Source organism: Arctopsyche grandis, chromosome 4 (assembly GCF_051622035.1).
Source record: "Arctopsyche grandis isolate Sample6627 chromosome 4, ASM5162203v2, whole genome shotgun sequence".
In the NCBI taxonomy this organism is placed as follows: domain Eukaryota; kingdom Metazoa; phylum Arthropoda; class Insecta; order Trichoptera; family Hydropsychidae; genus Arctopsyche; species Arctopsyche grandis.
The window spans coordinates 31,247,065-31,261,354 of NC_135358.1; the positions used below are offsets into that span (position 1 = coordinate 31,247,065).

The 14,290-nt window shown below is 34.7% G+C and overlaps 1 protein-coding gene across 5 annotated transcripts in view; it reads left to right on the forward strand.

The window, feature by feature from the left end:
* Positions 1-14,290, forward strand: part of heph (polypyrimidine tract-binding protein 1 heph) — a 386,050-nt gene that overhangs the window by 218,487 nt on the left and 153,273 nt on the right. The window lies entirely within an intron of this gene.

A 14,290-nucleotide genomic window follows, 5' to 3' on the forward strand; every position in this document is an offset into this window, starting at 1 on the left:
CTTCGCTCATTAGCGAGCAAAGTATGCGTTGCATTACGCCACTTGATCATCTTAATTGATGCGCGGTTAACGGGTTGAAAAAATCCGGTTTTTTGTTGACGTGTCTCGTAAAGATGTTCCGTGAGTTGTGATGCAGTTTTGTACACGTCATTAGCACGTACGTATGTACATACATACATACAATATACAGTGTTGTAAAATTAGCAATTTACTAACGGTCCCCTGACGAAATCGGAAACTTGAAATAGTAGTAGTATCAGTTCTGATTGTGTTATCGGTTAGTATGCAGCTGAGATCGCACATACGTAATGCTTAGCCGAACACGCTCGAGCTATCTCATATAAACTTGAGTTAAAGTGCAAAATCATCAATTTATGCACCGCATTTACCGTTGCACAATACGGTTCGTATATCGGTCAATAAAGCAGCTCTCGCAATTTTACAAGAAGAGCGTATGTGTAATTTATTGCGCCTCACCCGCCGCCTATAAAACGGAGATCGCACTCTCTTTTTTAAGATTCGTCATAAATCGGCTGGTAGGGTTGATTTGATTATGTTTTATGATTGTCGATTGTATTTTTTGCAATAAAATCGTTTTTACTGGAACGCGCTATGGGGGGCGTCGACGTAAAATTTGATGTTTATCTACAATTTATTCAATATCCTTTCGAAAATGCGTATAACTCTTTTTATTGCATTTTTCTGATAATATGTAGTATGTTGTGCGCGAAATACAAACATTTTTATTAACGTGTGCCTCCATATGTATTATGTACGTTTGCCGAAATACAAAACAATTTCACTGGAATATTATTGTACGCCATATTCTCATCGGCAATATTGATATTTGTTTTGATTTGTATTTACGAAGGGGTGAATATTTTTTAATAATTTTATAAAATTGGATTGTTTGAATATTAAACAATTCAACCTACCTATACATATATGAGCCGTTATATTTGAAAATCAAGTATGGAACGAGGAAGGACAAATTTGAACTACATATACGATTATCTAATGGTCAATAACTATAACTATTGCATACCTGATAGCATCACAATAGACGATAAAATAGTAGAAGTAGTCGATAGTTACTTATATTTTGGCCAAATAATAGACATGTCCGGTAGTAATAAGGAGGACATAAAGAGACGTAAGAAATTAGGATGGAGTGCATTTCGACGAATGTGTTATAAAATTTTTGTTTCAATTAACTGGGATATTTTAAAATAAAAACGCTTTAAATGAACTTTTTTCGGCTTTTTTTGCTGGTTTTGATTGAATTTTTCGCATGCTCATAATGCTGAATGGATTATTCCACACTAGACCAGCGGTTTCCAAACTTTATGCTACTACGCATCCCTAAAAAATTTTTTTTTCCGCGCCTCCCTACCTTTTATTTTTTAATAGATATAATAATATAGACACGTTTTAAATAATAAACCTTTATTTAAAAATAAAATACTGAACTCTACAATAGACAGAATAATAAAAAGGTTTTGCTATAACATAAATTTATACGAACACGTACATATATTTATTTTTATATTAAATTACTAATTAAACTACATCTAACACATCAAAATTGAATGCGAAGGATGTTGTTGTTTACTGGCACAAAATTTATCAAATCTTGGAGGCAATATGGAGAGTGCCACTCGTGACTCCTTTTCGACTATTAACCTGGCTCGATATTTGGTTTTCATTGCAGCTAGTGCCGAAAAGCCCGTTTCGCATAAATAAGACGTTACGAACGGTAGAAGCACTTGAATTTCATACTCTCCACTAGGATTCATCCAAAATTTAATTATGGTTTCATTTTGAAACTTTTGTTTTAGTGAGCTATCGCATGATAATTCTATACATTTTTATTTTTCGATGGTTGTCAGCTCGAATTCTGTATCCACAAAAACTTTGAGAAATCAAGGTCTTTGAAATAATTGGAAAAATGCAGCACTAAAACATCCAAGTGGTCGGTAAAAATATTTTTACTGGCTTCAATATTAGCTGTGGCCCAGAAATCTTTGGAAAGTGAAAACCTATCCAACCCATTCTTTTGTAAATTTGATTTCCATAACTTTAATTTTTTAATGAAAGCTTTTACTTTGTCTTTTTGAACAATTGGGTGTATTTGTGATCCCTGCATTGATTTATTTAAACCGCTCAATTTTCCAAAAATTTCAACCAAATAGGCAAGTTTAACAATAAAATTATCGTTCGTCATACAAAAGTGAGGTATAATTAGCTTCCATATCAGCAGACAGCTTTGCAAACAGCCTTGCTCTCAAAGGACTATTCTCAATGATGTTTATAATTCTTATAACTCCCTCATATTTTTTGACAATAGAGCTGCTCTGAGAATCATACAGTGTGTCCAGATAGCATGTGGTGCTTTCTTTTTGATCAATGCTTTAATACCTGCTTTGTGTCCGGACATTGAGGGAGCTCCGTCGGTACACAGTCCAATTATTATTTGATGTCGTTCACAACGCAATTATTTCACTTTATGTCGTTTTCTTCAACAAAGCTGTCTATTATATAAAAAATTTCAATGGATGTGGTCTTCCCAAGAATGTGTTTGCAAAATATGTAATATATCTTCTAATATATTATTATCCGCGACATGTCGAACATATGCAATTAAATGGGCATCTTTGGCTAAAACAGAGTGTATGCAAAGGCGCAATTTTTTAAATCTTCTTCTCCAGATAATTTTTTATAGGAATTAAATGTATATATAAAAATGAAAGAAAAATAAAAATAAACATTCATGCATTGAATTTTTACTGTTAAGCTACGATATGAAGTTTTATTTATTTGTAGATATTATGGTATGAAAATTATTTTTTTATTAAAAAGTTTTGGCGCCTCCCCTGGCAATAGTCCGCGCCTCCCAGTTTGGAAACCGCTGCACTAGACAGTAGAATTTTCATGAGAGCAATACTCGTGTAGGCAATTACCTTGTGGGAAATCAACACAAACCCGTCCACAACACTAGATCTATTCTAATCACTAATAATGTGTAAAATATAGATAACTAATTGTTTTACCCGGCTTTGCTCAGTATTTGTAATATAAACAGCTTAAAAATGGCGAATCTAATAATAATTTTTTTTTATTAAATTTATTTGAAAGAAAATGGAATCGTCGTCATAGAAACTTTGTTTTGGTTTCGAAGTTCCCAACCAAAAATACTTACATACATATATGCATACAAAGTCTCTTTCGAAATTATCTATTTAACTTGTGTTGCTGTCATTTGAATGTTTCTGTTCGATAAAATTCAAAAACCTATTTATAATTGTTATATTCGTAATATGTGCTTATACAGTGCAGGGTAAAGGCAGTTTATTTTCATTACCAAAATCCTTCACTAGTTTAATATTCATTTAGTTTATTGACATGTTTACAACACGCAAACATTTTCATTACAAATACATGCATATTTACGCACATTCACTTGATTGATCGATTTTATAATTGAAAAAACCAACTTCACAGTACAATTATACATATATTATTCATATCGTATCGATTTTAACCAATTCACATTATCTACTCCTCTTATTATTATTCATTCGGTTATTAAACATATGAAGTATACCGTCGCTTCTGAAATTATCGTCCCCCTACACACACACACACACACACACCTATACCTATACGAGAGGGGTATTACCATTCATTTGATAAGATAGTTATGGTTGTCATGAAGGGGCCGCTTGATTCGTCTGCGTATGTATGTATGTATGTATAATGTTTATATGTGCATGTATGTACATAGATGTATACTCACAGTATCAAGTATCGTTGTTGGAATTGCATCGTAGTTGAACGCTGGATGTACGCGCGCTAGCCGCACATCCGGCTTTTCCGGAAGCCTCCATTTTCTCGGGATTATTCGCACCGGTTGGTACACCACTGTTCAGCGTGCACAGGTTTGATTTCATGCGCGTGTTTTTCCTCTTTTTTTTTAATCATTTTAATTGTGGTTTGTGAGATGTGCAGACGCGACGAGTGGGCAATTGCAAGGCCCTCGACGTGGGCCTGGAGTGGCCTGCAAATACGGGACGCGCGTCAGTGGGCCTTCATCCACTCCACTCTTAATGGGCGCAAGCTTACCGCTTCAAAGCCGGATCCGTCGCCTAAGCTCGACCGGAAGCTGGGCTGCTTTCAAAAATGCGGAAATTCCCCGACATTCAATGGAAAATTTTTTCCCTCGTCGAATTTGTGGACTGGCTTGTTTGGACCGCGACAGATTCGCTATTGAAAATGTGTGATAATTAAATATAGTACCTTTATTGTACTGAATATTTAATTTTACCAAAATTTTAACCGTGTCGGAAAAGTAGTTGCGTGTCGGAAAAGTGTGTGTATGTGTCGTGAAAGATTTACTATTGAATTTATGTAGTGGTTAAGTTACATTTTTAGCTACGTCATCTCTTAAAATACATAGGATACATCGATAGAAATGGCTTTGTATTTTTTATTGAATTATATGTATCTGTTGGTCATTACAGGAGTTATAATTGGGTTTAAATTTTGATATATTTTGTATGTAATTAATGTTTGAGTTGATTTTTTTATGATATATTTAGTAGAAATTTTAATTTTTTGATCATTTTTATTACGTATACTTTCAATTCAATCAATTTTATATAATTTGATGTTTCGATTATACAACTTTTATAATTTATAAAATTATAAAACTTTATAAAGGTTTCTATTCTATAAAATATACGATGAAAATGATTTAACGTGGCACGCTTTGAAAAATATGAAAAAATCCAATTACGAGATGAGTAGAGATCGTTTTTTAAATCGTGAGATTGTATTTACATTTATGTACTTGTTTGAAACTAGTTCAAGTAAAAGATGGAAAATTGGATGGTTGTTATTATTAAAATTAAACTGTGCCTTAAATTATTTTTTATAATCAACTTGAATGTTCTACAAAATTAGTTTTCTTCGAAAAGGAAACGCTTTCTATAAAAAGTCACATTTATTATTAATTTATATCATAGTTAAAATTTTACCATGCATATTTATAGGTACATACATATCGATGGCCTAATGCACATATATTGTATGTCCATAATTGAATTTGTATCGAACTTTACATAAGTTTGTATGTTGGAATAATTCAGGGTTTTTCCTTTAAATCGATTTATGTGGTATACATAAATTACCTTCAAACGAAAAACCTGAATTATTCCATCATCTACAAACATAAAATTCGGTACAAATTCAAAAATGAACATTCAATACGTGTTTTAAAGCCTTTCCATTATATTTTTGCCTATTTACGCCATTTTAAACTACTGTATGTCTCATATTTTGTTCAATTCTATGACTTTCTTCTTCCTTGATATTTTAATACAATCCTGAAAGTTTCTCGTTTATACGAATCTCATTATTCAGCTTGTTTATTCTTCATACTATTTCTTTGTTCTTGCTTGGCTAAGCTACATAATAGTTTCTGTAAATTACATGTAAAATTCCGATTAGAAATCAATTTATAACTAGCAATTCCGATCGTTCGTACTCGGAGCTATGAATTAGTGATAAAATAATACAGAATTTAACGGAAAAGCTTATGCCACAAAGCAAACAAGAGGGAATTGAACACACCGTCAATTTTCATCAAATATAATCAATTAGTGGCTGTAAATGTCGCTCTAGCATGAACGTCCCCCATTAAGTATTTCAACACACTAGTTTTCCTTTCAATTTTATATAACTTTAAACCGTTCGAATAACGGTGATTCAACACGTCGTTAATTTAATTAGTTTTCGCCCCCAGAAATCGATAGTATGGTCGTAATATCGAGTTCGCGTGCGAATTTTTTCAGAAATTAAGATGGGTTTCGCTTCGATACAGCCGTGGGTGTATAATTTTTGATCTCGGTGGTATCGAAGACGTAAAGCCTGTGTGGTTTACGAGCGGAGCTGACTGTATAACGGTCGCAATAAATCAGCCCACCGTGGTAGCGAGAGACCAGCCTCCACTGCAGGGATGGATGGGGTTGGAAAACACTCCACGGGGGTGGTAGGCGCAGGAAGAAGCCTTTAAACCAAACATCTTGCTTTGAGAAACGAGCACCGGGAGACAGATAAACGTGCAAGGTCCGTAGCAAAATTTACAATTACCCAGTGCAGAGCGTAGTCAAAACCGACGGCCAATCAACTGTAATTTCGGTCGGGCTTTGAGGTATTTCCCTCTCGTTTTACCCACGCTTTAAAGACCCATTGGGTGTTTGCGAACGTTGGTTGATTGTTCGGTTTGAAAATTATGCTGTATTGTATTAAGAAAATCCATCTAACTTGACTTCGTCCTATCGCTGCAAACTTGGGTGCTTCATTGTGTTTATTCTGGCAACGATTCACTTGCTTCTGACACTCTGCTTATATTAAGTTTATTAATATACATTAAGTAACATGGACATGGAATATAATCATGAGGTGTAGAATTCATAGATTCAAAGTTTCCTAATTTGATTCGTGATTGGCTCAATATAAATGTATCCACTCATTTATGACTCTGTTAATCTAAAATAGTTAGACCTTGTAAAATGTAGCAGATTCCATAATTATGTTACTGAAAATTGGACACGTGATGTTTATTTATTGTATTTATAGATGAATTATAAAATCAAATTTATCCAAAATTTTAGCTTCGTATATAACTTCTCAGCTTGTTTTTGTTTAAACGTTTTGCATATGTGCTATCAAAATCTGTACTATGTAAAATTTATGCCATGAACCTAATAGTGGAAATTTACAGATGTTTTTAATACACGGTATTAAAATTTAGTTTGAAATCGAATAAATTAAACACTGATAAAGAAAATGTAACGTTAGAAGCTCTTTGACATTAACATTAAACAAAGTAAAGGAACTTACCATTTTAATAATTTTTTGCTGTCAGAATAATCAATAGTTATTATATAAATAATAAAATAAACTAAAAACGTATGATAACCAAAGAAGTTCTTATAAATATATAATCAAAAACACTGGACAAAAATTAAACAAAAGTATCGCAAACATTGAAAAACTGGTTGCAGTTCAATGTGTATATTTTAGGAATTCATTCGACAGATTCTTTTTTGAGTCTTCTAATTTAGGCTCATTTCAAATTTCAAAATTCTCCTTTATGAATACGAAAACTCGAAATCACAACATATGTATGCTTTCTGTATACTGACTAATCTATATTCTAAATAGTAGCAAAAGCCACATACATTTAATAAACACTAAAAATATATACGAAACGTTAAACGTGAAGTGTGTTTCCTGTTCACTGTGTAATTCAAATTGTATTTGCCTTCCTCTTCAAACGACATCTAGAAATCTTATCAACTTATGTGGTATTTGTATTCACACATATATATTAAGAATATGGTATATGTATGTATGTACTCCAAACTGTATGCACTTCCTCTGAATTCGATTGGCAATCGTCGACGAGTGCTAAAATTGGATTCGCAGATCTCCTCTAAGCTAGAAGTGGCATATTTGCTACAGTTGGAAGCTATGGGACTGGAAGCCGACGTCCGGAGCTTTAATGACAGGAAACTGACAATAATGACCGACACCATGCATTTGCCGACCATTCGCTCGATTACTATGCCCCTGTGGAAGTAAGCACGATTACGTATCATCACGCACCATTTCTATCGCGAAAATCGACTCGAACCACGTCGACGCGAAGTGTTTGCGATTAAATATGCGTCGAATCACTTAACCTTTTGACACACTGTATATCGCAATGATCTGCCGTAACGAAGCGTGACTTTGGGGTGTTAAAACACCGTGAAGAATTGAATAAATTCGCCGTTTTTTGTCGAACGCCGAGAATCACATATAGGCTCATTACATCGTACTCGAAAGGGTCGACAACCCTTCTTCGCGTGTTTCTTTTGAGACGCTTGAAGCCCTCGGCGTGCTCTTCTGTTTTTATGGATGACTTTATTAGCATTGAATTCAATTCAGCATGACTTTTTAAAGCGTGTGAACTGCGAATTCCTTTCGAAAGTGCAGAAAGGAAGGGTTGAATTTATATTATGTATCTACATACATACATACATATATTAAGTACGTGCATACTGAATGAACTTTTACATTATTAAGTCAAAATTGCAAATTTCTATAATTGTGAGTATATAATTGGTCATTTACTTGAACAATTACAACAATTTCTTTAAGATGTTAACCGGTTGATCTCTTAATGGCAAAATCACCTGCATTTTTTTACTATTTTATAATATCATCATTCATACCCAGCTTTGCCCGAGTCCGTTATGAAAGAGGCGTTCACATTTTGAACGATCGTTGGTCATTATTACAAGGCTTTTTATTATTTTCACTTTTATTTACAACGTTAAGTGTTCCCTTCCTTAAACTCTTCCGATCGCTTTGAAACCTTACCATTTTGCGAGGCTTGGCCCCGGATAGATATTTCAATTGTTTCCTCTTACTCGATAGTGAAATATAATCTTATTAAACATGTTTAAAAATTAAAAAAAAACCTCGAGACGATGACAGATCTTTTGGATGATTGCCCATGCATGTTTGACTTTCCGCCCCCCACACGTTTTTTTTTCAGATTTCAGCTGTTTAAACGCATATCACTTAAACTTTTTCACACTATATCTTATGAAATTTGGATTATAAGCTCTCATTACCTGTGATATATATTTTTACTTCACTAATAGATTATTTTACATCAAATTTATCGACTGCTTAAGTGTATCAATATTTTATCAGTCAAAAGTTATATGAATTTATAGTTTTAGCAATATGTCATCAGATCAACAAGTACAAGATGCTTTGAGATTCATTTTAACTGCAGACAATTTTCAAGATTTCATTGAAGTCCAAATGGACCTAGAAAGAGATTTTCCAAAAAAAAGAAAAAAACAATCCTTAATCCGACCAGTAAGCTCCTTCTGCCCAACTCCAAAGACCAAGGCGAGTGGTAGTCGTAGCTCAAGACCCGGCAAATGGGATTTAATGAAATAGGCTTTCGCGGTGTGTCCTCATCGTGGACCACCCCCTCTCCGTCTGCTCGAGTTCGCCCGCCCGCCCATTTGGAGGTGTAAAACCGCCCTACGGTTATGTCGCCATTAACTTACATTAAGAAACCCACCCCACGCCTCGCCTCCCCCTCAGTCGCAGCACTTAAAATCCTCTATAATGGCACGAATTCGTGAAATATTCACGCGAGTGCTCCGGGCCGAATCCTAAGTGGGTCACATACTGACGAAAAATATACAGACTCGTCCACAAAATCCATCGTGTGCGGTTCTCAAATCCTCACTAAATGAAAGTACTTACATGTTATTTTAAAAAGGCGCACATTCGTATACCGTTTTCATCTTATAGAAGATTTAGTTTTGGACCTCATGCCTTCCAATAGTACCTACATATGTATGTATATATCTTTGATTGCCACTGAAGCTTGCACCCACCTTCTGAATCTCTTACTCTCCAGTACTGTAAAGATGATTCGCTATTTTAGTAACATTTATTTACACCTCCTTAGAACGAGTCCCAACCAGTTTATCTGAAATATTTATATAATTACATAAATAGAGTTAATGGATCAATTTAAAGAACTACTTGTTTACTAAGTCATCCTCACAATTAACCACATTATCTTCTCTAGACTACGGAGCTAGAAAGCGGCAATTCAAACTCTATTCTATCTAGTTAAATAGCATTCGTCTCCATAGTGATTTCATGACAATTGGAAATTATCATTAAACCAATGCTATTTCAATGTCAATTCATCATTTGCATTATTGAAATCCTTGTTGCGTCCTATTAGTCTTAAATATTTCTGGCACCGAGTATATAATCTAATTCTTTATTTGACAGTTTGACTAAATTGAGTCATAATTTTGAAGATTTCGAAAAAATAAACACCAAAAATGCCTTTTTCGTGTCATTGATCTCAAATTATGAATGAAAAATAGTGTTACCATCTTATATGAAAGTTTTGGTACAAATATACCTATGTATGTATGTATTTATCTAACCTACCGATGTTTTTATTTTACACATACATATGTATGTATGTATGTTTATACCAGGAAGGCTTAACAGGTAAACCCAATGCGCCTACCTTGGCAGAAACATTGTACATGTATTTGATACAAGTATCATTAGTATTATACAAAGTAAAAATATATCAATTAACATCTACATAGACATCTATTTATAAATTTGCAACGTTTTATACAATTCGGCGAAATTCAAGTTTGCTGAAAACTCAAGATTTGCGTGAAAATGGGTAAGGTTGTAAATTTGTTGGTACCGTTTCAATGAAAATCAGATAAATTAGGCAAACGATCGACTTGGAGTCACAAATCCAATGTCTGGCCAGCAGAAACAAGTGGGGTGAATCGTTTCAAGCATTTGACGTCTTAAATATCCAGGATGTAATAATTGTCTTTTTTTTATTTATTCAAATGTATTGAAACGACTAAAAATGGCGTTTCCCAAGATTGTGTACGTACACACCATTAGAAGCACTCGAATCGAGAGGGCGTGTTCTTCGACCACTCGATAGTAATGTAAAAATCCGGTCGTACGTACTCAGAGTGCGTGTTTGCCGAGTGTGACCGTTCGTTCTGTCCGGTTTTTTTTGAACATTATATTATTTTTTTCTCTCAGTTTCGACCGGTCAGTATAGTGCGGTGGCATCGTCCTGCTTAGTATGCGAGTCAGTGTCGAAAACGTATGCGAAATGGCGGCGACCGGACGTGCGGCGACCGATTAAATAAAGAAGAACCGGCCGTCGGTTTTGACGGCCGGACCGTCTGACACTCGTGACGTAGACAGACACTGCTACATTTCCTCTCCAATTAATTATGTAGTCGCACGGACCTACATACATATGTAGACGGCTTCGATCACTATTCCATTCAATTCAATCCGGCCGAAGAGGGGAGACCGAGATCGGAAAACATCTGCCACGTCGAAAATAGATTTGTTTATAAGAAACCATGCCAAGGCGGGTAAATATGAACGGTGGAAGCAGATTTCATACCAAAATAGCTGAAATATACGTTTAGTCGGATTTAGCACTTCTAAAAGTGTGGCATGAGCGGTGTGCCATTCAAAGACTGAAGCCCTATTGTTGTGAGCGTTGTATTTAGAATGTTTTTCAATGATTTATTATGCTTTTGGAATCAATCAATAATATACGTATGAATAAAAAAGAAGAATGCGAAATTTGGATACTGATTTCTGTATAATACTACCAAGTTCCAATGAAAGATTAAATAATTTTTCTTTTTTTTTCACTACTTGGTTAACTAACCAAGATTTCTTTATTATTATTAAAGCGTTACATTTATCTTATTGGTAGAATTTAGCTATGGAACAAAGAATTTAAATGAGATACGTAGAACTGTTTCACTTTAACTTTGTTCTGCTGCTGATGTGTTGACTGCTACTCTCGGAGTCTCGATGGTATCAACTGTCACTCTCGGAATCGATGGTAATGACTACTACTCTCGGAGTCTTGATGGTGATGAATATCTTAAATTCTAACAGTAATGAGTTTATATATGTACTCTTCTTTAAAACAATGAAGTGTTAAATACACGTGTCGTACAATTTTGGTTAGTCAGTGTTTTAGGTGTGCTATAAATCAATGGTGTTACTTATTGTATTAGGTGTGCTACACATCAATGGTGTGTCGTATATATGCTTGGACATATGCTTGTAATATGAAAAGTACATATGCTGTGAGATGGATGAAAAATATTCTTTATTATAATTAAGCAGATTATATTTTGATATAGAAACATAAAAGAGATCAATAGCTACAATAGCGTCAAATAAAATTTGTATGGATAAATTTGTATAATCCATAATAAGTAATAATATGAATTTTCATCTACCATTTATAGATATACGCTTTTTTTGACGACATTTTAAAGTTTTATCTGAGCATTCAGTGACGACTTACTAGTGGTCTATGATGAAGGAATTCCTTAAAAAGAGATGCTTAAATTCTCAAAAAATAGTTAAGTTGAAATTTGTATAAAAATGGACGAGGATGTTTGAATGTTATCCAAAATAATGTAGAAAGAAGTCATAAGTAGAACATAACATCACTGAAGATACGAAGTAGAAAAATGTGTGAAAAATGTGTAGAAAAATATCAATACTTCCCTTTAATACTCCAAATAAATATTTGGAAATGGTAATAATTCTTCTCGAAGATAGCAAGTCAAAGCCTAGCATACCCTGTAAAACGGCAGTGGGAAATAAATACGGGTGATATTTATATTTCCTCATATAAAGGCATCTAAGAAACTCTTTTTGAACTCTTTCTATCAAGAGAGAGAATTTAATTTCAGTGGGACTCCAAATTACAGACCCAAACTCTAGTATGCTCCGGACATTGAAATATAAGCTTAATATGTATGTACGTTTGAAATATAAGCTTATAATAAATACCAAGTTAAATTGAAATGACATTGAGCTAAGGACGATGCTCGCATAAGCATTTTCGAAACTTTGTAAAAAGAAAGCCATAATAAATACCATACAGTAATGCATCGAAGCATGAGTGCCGCCAAAATAAGAGAAGAATGGAAACATTTTCAGAAAATCATGCATGATTGAAAACCAACGAAGCGAAGTACCAAACACGTATCGAAAGTATTCAAACCTGGAACATAATTTAGAAGCATGCAGACGTGGTAAACGCTACCATGGTAAGCACACCCATAAGGTAATGACGTCCTGGCAAGAATGTGGCTTCGAGTGGTCCAGCAGCCTCTGACAGACGTCAACAGACCACGTTCTCATCCATTGAAAGAGAGGGAGAGAGATCTCGCGCATCGCGGTTGAACGACCCCGCCAACCGCGAGATAATGGCGTCAGATTCCCCGACCACACCGGACGAATGATTGACGACCAGTCGACGTACATACGTATTATCCTCTAGATCGAATCACCGAAATAGCACATGTGCTCCTATCGATCCTATATCTGGGATATTTTCACGTTTAACCATGGTGGTGCTACCTCGGCGAGAGCTCAATCAAAAGCCTCGACACTTTCAATTCAAATATGATCATGGTTTGGGTCTATTCTGCCAAGTATCTCCAGTTTCAATATTGTTCTTCCAAACCTCTTTTGTGTAGTGTCAATGATTTGTAGTCGTACTCCAGCTAGTTGTGTCAATATGTAAAGTTTCCATCATGTGCAATTAATTATTCTTCAGTCGTTCAAGCATACTAACCCGTCAATACTGAGTATTGAGTCATTTTTAGTTCGTCCTAGATCGTAAGAATATCCCATTCAACTTATGTATGTATGTATGTATGTAAAATACCTGCCATGTGTCATTGTTCTTCTTCTGCAATCGTTTGCATCATTGCTGAGGATCCTGACCCCAGTTGGAATTGTTGCGTTATAATGTCTCTAACGATTCTTCTTCAACTTTGTATGCAGTATATCTATTATTTTAAAACAGTTGGTGATTGATTTGTAATTAATTTTACTTTTTGGTTTTACAAATTATTTCAAAATTTCATCTGTTAAACTGAAAAACTGTATACCAAATTTGAACTAAATATACGATTATCTAATATTCAATAACTATAACTATTGCATGCCTGATCACAATAGACGATACAATAGTAGAAGTATTCGATAGTTATTTATATTTAGGACAAATAAGACACTTCCGGTAGTAATGAGGAGGAAATAAAGAGACGTGAGAATTTAGGATGGAGTGCATTTCGACGAATTAATGCAGTTTTTAAATCAAAAATGCCACTTTTCCTAAAGAAAAACATCTTCGATCAATATGTTTTGCCAGTGATGACGTATGGATGTGAAACTTGGACATTGAACGCCAAGTTCCAATTCACTCAAATAAGTATGGATCATTGTATGATTGGCATAACGAGAAGTATGACAACAGTAGTGGATATAGTGGATAGAGTGAGGAGATTGAAGTGGCAATGGGTGGGCCACGTGGCTAGAAGAATGGACGAAAGGTGGACAAAAGAAGTACTAGAATGGTACCCGAGAGAACGCAAAAGGGTAAAAGGAAGACCGCTGGGAAGAAGGGTAGACGAAATTAGGAAAATGTGTGAGATGAGAGTTGCGCAAAACAGAGATGAGTGGAAGCGTATTGGAGAGGCCTTCATCCAGCAGTGGATGGTGAATGCCTGTAGATGTTGATACGATTATAAATCTTTAACAGTCGTTGATTTTCTTATTAGACACAATGATTGTCAGTTTAACTAATAAGCCA